Genomic DNA, 8,876 nt, shown 5'->3' with positions numbered 1-8,876 from the left:
TTCAGGGCCATTAGGCCTTGAAGATATTCTAATCCAGCAGCACTAGAAATTTGGGGGACATTAGATGCTAATAGTTGAGAGTATATCATACTTAGGAGAGAAAAAAATATTCTTATAGTACAGGGTGAAATATATGATTAGTACTTTGCAAATTACTTGAAACAAGGCATATTTGTTTACTACATTTGGACAAGTGCTAAGTATTGGTAGGACGTTTTCTACAGAGATCTTCCAAACGAGGCTGGAATTTTTTGTGTATCTCTTTGCCATCTAGGCTGTATTTCAAACAAAACAAAAAGGCCCAAGGAGCCTGACTGAGTATCAAAGAAATATACCATCAGAACATTGGAGAACCAGTATCAATGCATTCCACCACCACTTCCATGAATTCTTTCTGAATTTCCAAATCTTTATTAAGGGTTACTGGGACTCAAGCACATAAAACCTGTTAATATTTAGAGAGACTGAATTTGTTTCTTTGATTGAACACTATTATAATAACACTTGTAAATGTGCTGAGGACTAGTTTGTTGAAGGTGAGTCAGAAAAGCAGGCACAGACTGGGTGAGGAGATAGAGACAGATAACTTTTCTTACACTGTTCCTGAAGGTTCAGTAAACTTCATTTCATCCATTCACTCCCTTATTCATCTATTCATTCACTGAATAAGTGTCTATTGACCTTATACCATGTTGATGACATTCTTTTAGGGTGCCAGAGATACAAATATAAGTAAGATAAAGTACCTGCCTTTAAGAAGGTTGCTATCTTTAGAGCTCCCCTCAAGCTATGGAGATTCTTCAAGTCATACAGATTATGCCTACAAAAAATAAAGCTACTTACAGAAAGAGTTTATAGGCAGAGTCATGGGTGTTAATACAAAGGAACAATTCATTGGGTTCACTGAGAGTTACATATGTAATATATGGATGCATTTAAGATTTTCAGTTCCCCATAAAATATCAATTGTGTGAAAGGCAATTGTGTGAAAAAAAAAAGGGTTTGAAATAAAAACTTTTATATATGCACATATATGTATACAGTATATTTGAACTAGTGGAGATACTTGTTTTCATACTAAGAAGGGCTGCAAGAGTACCTGATAGAAACAGGTGTATCTGCCCAAATAGACCTGCCCTGCTCAGGCAGGGTCAGGTTCATGACCTGCCCAGGAAGGGTCAGACTCATGTCCTTCCCAGGAAATAGGAATGCTGTCAACTGCTGTGCTCATTGACCCTTTAAGCCCCCAGCCTCCATAACCCATGCGTGGAATTCCTTTCTCAATTTCACCCCACCTGCATCCAGGTAGAAATAAAGACCACATTCCAGCGGTGCCTGTGGCTCAAAGGAGTAGGGTGCCGGCCCCATATACAGGAGGTGGCGGGATCAAACCTGGCCAAAAACTGCAAAATAATAATAATAATAATAAATAAATAAAGACCACATTATTTCTACAGAATGGGGATTCCATTTTCCTTTGTTTGGCACCTTGGGATAATCTTTCTTCCTTGGGTCCAGAACCTTTCAGTACATAAAGGTGTCATTCAAACAGCCCCCTTCCATCAGTCTCATGCTGTGATGCCTAAGACAGAGCACAAACTGTACTAAATTGGGAGTCTCATATTCACGTGCTAGTCTTAACCCTGCCACTAACTTCTTATGTGACCATTATCAGAATCTTAACCACTTTGAAGGCATTAGTTTTCTCAATATATGATCAGACTTAGTGATAAAGTTCTGTGGTTCTTTGACTATTGTGTTCTTGAATCAACCAGGAATGGTTATATTCAAGAAGTAATGAAATCCAGATAGGCTGTTGCCATTCCCCTCTTCAATCCTGTTCTCACTTCTCTGATAGCAAGTGTTCTCAACTCTGATAGCATACATAATCATCATCTTTGACCCTCCAAAACTACCAAATCCAATGTATTTGCTGTTATTTTTATCGTTATTGTTATTGTCCCCTTTTCATCCTCCCCATAGCACTTGATTCTAGTGATCAACTGCTCCTTAAAATTAGTTCTTTCCTTGATAAGTATGGCACACTCCTTCTTTTCCATCTCAAACTACTCCTTCAGGCTCCACATCAACTCTACTAAGTATCTTTCATTGTATGCAGTGTGTACATACTCCAAGTTTCTATAACCAACTCCCAGCTTTTTCCACATCTCCTGACATTTTTCTGGGAAATCGCATTCTTATTCATGACTTAAAATTTCACTTATGTACGATGCCCACTGTTTGCCCAAAATTCCAACCGGGTTATCTCCAGTTGCCTGGCGGAGTTTCCCTTGGATGTGCTCCTGCCACCCCAAACACAACTTATCTCAAATCAGTAAATATTTGTCTCCTCAAAGTAGTTCTTTTTCCATCAACAGTAGTATGGGTTCTAGCTTTTACCCAAGCCCCTTGAGCTGGATATAATTTGAAATTAGATATTTTCAAATTCTAAAAGAGTAATATGTTATATGCACCCCATATTTTTAACATTCCCAAGAGAAACTCAGCTCCAAGTTTGCCCTTTAATTAACCTAGATAATAATATGAGAGGTAACTGTTGTATTTACAAATACATCAAGGAAATAGAGAAAGATAGGTTGGTAGGTTAATCCAAATATCTTTTCTCACGAAAAATATAGAAATATATAGGGAGCAAAACATATGGTTATTTAAATAGTAAATAAAGACACCACTAACTAAATGTCTCAGTAAGTTCTGGTAAGGCTTTGCAATCAAAAACTTCAGGTCAGATCAGTGAATTAGTTATGAAAAATACATATATATGATTTTAGGAACTATTTGTAACTGAGGATTGTGAATAATTAATAACCTTTGCCAATCCTTGTGGGTATAGCTTTGCTCTCCTATTTCCCCCAGGCAGCCTTGACCCCTCCAGCTTATGATCATGACTTAATCATTTATCTTTCGCTATCATTTTGACTTAAAATTATAGGCTGCCTTCTAGTGTTATTTAACTCTTCATATTTGTCTCACCTTTGCAAGGAGATTGAAAGTTCATTGAAGATAAAAGTAATTTTATATTTTTTGTACTCCTTACAATGTTGAATGTAACTCACACAGCTGAAAATTGTAACCTATTTTCCATTTCAGCCACTTGTTACATACAGGGGAATGATAAAGAGTCAGTGTCTTCCTAATTCTATCTGTTCAACCATTTTTCTCTCCCTACCACTTATCTCAAGGTATCCTATAGGATAATAATAAGTACAATATAGTAGAATCGTTTATTTATTGAGATTTTAGTAACAGTATAGAGTGCAAAAAATATATAATCAGAATGACCTTTGAGACTCTCTTAGGGAAGTGCCATGTTGGAGGTTTACTAGCCTAAGTCCAACATATCCGAGTTCAACATATCCAGTTGCTCCTCCAAAATTAGAAAAAAAAAATCTGTTTTTTCAGTTTCACACCTGATTATACAGCTAAGAGCCATACTGTATAAGTACTATGTATGTATAAGCGGCAGACTCACAGAGTGGCAGGATGCTGGCAGTGAGAAAGGCATACAGTGAGAGACCATCAGCTGCAAATCTCTCCTCTGATACTCACTGAACACATTCACTGAATGTGGAATGGTGGAATGAAATGTGATTCTCTTCTCTTTAGCAACACACTTCCCAAAGCTTAAATGGTCATTCAAAGTTGATATAAATTACTGCTTGAGGTAGGCAGAATTCTAAGATGGCCCCAGGATTCTCACTGCCTATTGACCTACACCCTAGAGCATTCCCCTCCTCTTTACTACCACAAGTGGGCTACTGATTAGTTGACCCTGAGTTGAACCAAAGGGAGATTATCCTTGGCAGACCTGATCTGATTGGTTGAGCACTTAGAGGGACGGGGGTCTCTCCTGAAGGAAGAAGCAAAATCTGTAGAGTGAAGAGCTTGTGCAAGGGGCTGTGAAAAGGACCTGTGAGTGGCTTCTAGTTGCTGAGAGTGGTGCCAATCAGTGTAAAAACTGGACTTTGGTCATGTACTGCAAGAAAATAACTCTTCCAACAACTTAAGGAAATTTGGAAATGGATCTTTCCCTAAGGAAGCCTCCAGATGAGGGAATACCAAGCTTACACCTTGATTACACATTGATTTTGGCTTGGGGAAATCCTGAGCAAAGGACCCAACTAAAACATACTGACTTCTTGACCAATAGAAACTGTTAGATAATAAATTTTCTTTTTTTAAGCTTGTAAATTTGGTAATTTGTGAAGCAGCAAAGAAAACTGAATACATTTGCTTCCTGTATGTTAGGCACATTCCACGATCCTTTAGTTATTGCTGCTGTAAAGCTGAGGGAAATGAAGTTTAAAGCCCAAGTCTGCATGAGTAGGAAGTGAAAGTGACAAAATTTTATAACTAGATTTTCTAACAAAGCCCATTTTCTTTACAACTTCTGATGGGGAAGTGAGCATTTTACTCTAGTCTTAGTCTCAGCTGATGTTCTGAATATCAAACTCTTCCTATGTTTTTATCAGACTCTGTGGATTTTTATGCCTTTCTGCTAAGAACTTTCTTACATTATTGACATTCACAAGAACCTGTTAGTTTATCTCATTAAACATGTATGAAACACTTACTAGAGGAAAATAGTGAATGAAGAGCTAAAAGAACTCAAAGATTGATCAGATAGCCCCTGGCCCTCAATGTTCTTTTTTCTAAATAGGAAAACAAACTCAAATACAAATACCACAAAGAAGTAATCCTAGTCTCAAGATTCCAAGAGAAACATTAATTCATCTGGCAAAGGGAGATTTATGCATCTAGGTGCAAAGATGTATTCAAATGATTACTTAAAATGATATTTATATTTATAGGAGCTTCTTAGTTCCTAAGAGTGGAAAATAAATGAACCCTAAACTAATTATAATATCTACTTCTAAACTTTAAGATGATAATAGTATTAATTTCATTCATTGTCTTCGTACTATGGGCTAAGCAGTGCGCAAGGCACTGAAAAGAAAAGTATTTCCTCGTTAGCTCTCACACAAAAAAAGAAAATCCTGTGATGTACATATTTGGGTTGTTATTTTTATTACTGTTATTCTAATTTCGCTGATAAAGAAACTAAGATATAAAAAAGTTAAGTAACTTGCCTAACATCACATGACCAGAAAGTGGCATAGACTTTAAACTCAGGCCATTAAACTCAGGCCAACTGACTCAGGTCCATACATGTCTAATAAGTACACCTTCTACAGTATGACCATTTTATTAAAGAAGGAAGATAATGAGGAAATAGAAGCCCTGTGGGGAATGGGAGAGATGAAAGGGGATGCACAGGGAGAGTCACTGCAATGGATCATAGAATTTAGATGATGTGTTTCTCAACACACATGGCAAAAAGGGAAATAATGTGATGTACATAGGCCAAGTAATCTGAAAACACTCACTGGAATCTAAGAGAAATTAGTAATTATAGTTCTGCACAGGGTGGAAATGGGGACATTGAATGACAGCATGTAATATTTTCATAGAATTTTTTTAAATTTATTGACATTGATTTTTACTTAAACTGAGAACAAGATAGTATATTGTTCTATCTTGTTCTATATTGTTCTAGAAATGAATTGACATAGTATATCCATGTAGCCTTTTACTTAACTAGACCCAAAGGGAATAGCTGGTTAATAATGGCTTACAGATTGCAGATCACACACCACTAACAGGTCATAAAATCAATAAAGTGGGTCACATTGTTCAGAAATTATACATAATAAAAGAAAAAAGAGAAATTATACACATTCATAGATACTTTATATGCATGTGTGTGTACCCATCAAGGATAACATGGAACAAAACCTTTTATATTTGTGTGTCATTTTATAAACATGATTCATATTCCTAAAAAAAGTTTGAAAGCTGCTGTGTTAGCTTTGACTGTTCATCTTGACTATCAGTTATCTCAGCTGGAATCTTGTCAAAAGCTCCATCAAGAATAACATGAGATTGAAGTCATTAGATAGTGCTTGGAGTACGTTTTGAGTTGTTGATTAAAAGGGGGCCCTCACACTGTAGATTTCAGGCAGAGGGTGGAAAGGAAGTTGCTTCTTAATTAAAGATGTTTTTATTTGTAATGAAGGGGGAGTATCTCATTTCTGCAGAAGGGTATTACAGGAAAGTACACAGAAGGGACAGAAGCACTCCCCATGAAGCCTGGAATCTATCTGATCTCTGCAAATGTATGACAACCCCCTCACTTGTCTCCATGAACCACATTTAGGGTAACCATGTAGCCTGGAAGTCCTGCTTGCATAGTTGTCCTGCCGTAATTATTAATAGCTTGCACTTTTACTCTACTCCTGGTTGGGTGATAAATTACATGACCACCCTTTTCACAGCAAGGATAAAATGTCCCTGCCCTAGAAAAACATATTTGTAGAGAAGAGCTGTGTAGCAAATATGTTCTATTCTTCCATTCAAATTATGACTCCTTTGTGCTTCTCTTTCTTCTGGCAAATCCCCTGAGACCTACTTGTCAGAGGAAACTTTACGTTTTCCCATTTAGGAGGGTCAAAGAAGATCGCAGCAGTGCTTCCCAAACTGAAGCTCAAGGACTTGGGGGTTCTCAGATGATTCTTGGCTATCTGGCCTTCCAAAGAGAATTGATGTCATTTTAAAATTCATTTTAAAAGATATAATGTGGATAATATGCTGTATCATCCAGATGGCCACTATGAGATTTTACTGCTTAAGAAGGTGTTTGTTACCATCAAGTTAAAACCAAGCAGTACTATTTTAATATTTGTGAAATAACAACTTAAAAACACTAAAGGTGGTCTCAACATGTAACTTCTATACTTATGAAAGTCAGAGACAAAAGAACATCATAAAAAAGCCACATACGTCAGCTCAGCACCCAAAACACAGTGGTTACCCTGCCAGCCACATACACTGAGGTTGGCGGGTTTGAATCTGGCAGGGCCTGGTAAACAATAATGACAATTACAACAAAAAAATAGCCAGATGTTGTGGCAAGTCCCTGCTACTTGGGAGGCTGGGGCAAGAGAACTGCTTAAGCCTAAGAGTTTGAGGTTGCTGTGAGCTGTGATGCCATGGTACTCTAATGAGGGTGACAATGAGCCTCTGTCTCAAAAACAAAAACAAACAGCTCGGTGCCTGTGGCTCAAGTAGCTAAGGCGCCAGCCACATACACCTAAGGTGACGGGTTCGAATCCAGCCCGGGCCCGTCAAACAACAATGATGGCTGCAACCAAAAAATAGCCAGTCGTTGTGGTGGGCACCTGTGGTCCCAGCTACTTGGGAGGCTGAGGCAGGAGACTCGCTTGAGCCCAGAAGTTGGAGGTTGCTGTGAGCTGTGATGCCACGACACTCTACCCAGGGGGACAGCTTGAGGCTCTGTCTCAAAAACAATCAAACAAACAAACAAACACACAAACAAAAAACCCCCACATACATGAAGGTTTTTCTGCAGTTTAAGTAGAGATAATTGATGGAAAAATTGAGAAATCATATGATTTCTGAGACATACTGAACTCTAAAACCCTTCCCCTTAATACTGAGTATCGTGCTTAGCTTTCACATGGCAGTACAGTTTTAATGGAACAGCATCATCTGAGATGCTAAATTAAGGCAATTCACTTCAATTTTATTTTCTGACTGCTAAAAAATTTTTATAGTTTTGTGGAGTTTAAAGTTGTACAAAACTATATGTATACAGAATTTTATACATAGTTCTGTTTGTCCATGTTTAAATCAATATTTTAATAAAATAGTAGGGCCCTAGAGAATGTTCTTGCTTTTTAAAGGGGCTACTTATACCACCAACATTGAGTTATAGGAGAGTGAATGCCAGTACGCTTGGAAAGAAATCCTAGTCTGCTGCAAAAGAGAAACAGAAACAACCAGGCTTGCTGCCATGTTAGCGGAACAGAGATGCCAGTTGAGCAAAATGACTGTAGTTGCCAAGGACATGAACCCACACACTCAAGGGGGTCCCCCACCTGCCTTGCCCTGTCGTTCCCATCATTACCCACTCAGGCCTTACTCTTCTATTCATCAGCCTCTTAGACCAACTTGGGTTCTCCACTATCATCTTTCTAATTTCTCCCTTAACTTTTGTACAGAACATTACATCTTTGCCTCAACCTCAGTTATGGTCAGAGAACTTTTACAAAGAGAAGAGATAGGATTAAATAAATTGCCGAGCATGTAAATACCCAGAACAATGCCTGGAATAAAGTAATAGCTCAAAATATACTCACTTTCAGTATCTCGAGAATGAAAAAACCAATACCACAGGTACTTTCTGATAATCTGGAACTAATTGATGAGCATACATGGACACAGAAAGTAAAAATTGTCTGAAATCAAGAAGGAGGGAGAGGGAGGGATAAAAGCCTACCTACTGGATACAATAAACAACATTCAAGTGGTGGGCACACTTACAGCCCCAACTACAATATTATGAAAGCTCTTCATGTAACAAAAAGATCTGTACCTCTTTAATATTTAGAAATTTAAAAATAGATATATATTCACTTTTCTTAGGGATAACTAAAGTACTTTACTTTAAAGATTAGGCAACCAAAGTTTAGAAAGTTTTAGGCCTATTCAATGTCACAAATCAAGTTAAAGGCAGAAGTAGTTCCAGATCACACTAATTTTCACATTAAAAAAAAACACTCAGGGGTAACTGAGACATTTATAAAGAATAAGATTTTTGTATAGTTTCTGCAAGTGCTTCTTTAATAATCTATTTTGTGACTGCCCTTGATGTGAAGTACAATTTCTTTTTCTATTTTAAGACATTCTCATCTGCTGTTCTGCCCCTGGATATTCCTTGTAGGTTTGAAGTATCCCCTAGAAGACAATTATGGATTTATCCATTGGCATTCCAG

The sequence above is a fragment of the Otolemur garnettii genome, unplaced genomic scaffold, assembly GCF_000181295.1.
Source record: "Otolemur garnettii isolate 467f Iridium unplaced genomic scaffold, OtoGar3 scaffold00009, whole genome shotgun sequence".
NCBI classification, from domain to species: Eukaryota; Metazoa; Chordata; class Mammalia; order Primates; family Galagidae; genus Otolemur; species Otolemur garnettii.
Note: the sequence above shows the minus strand (reverse complement) of the source record.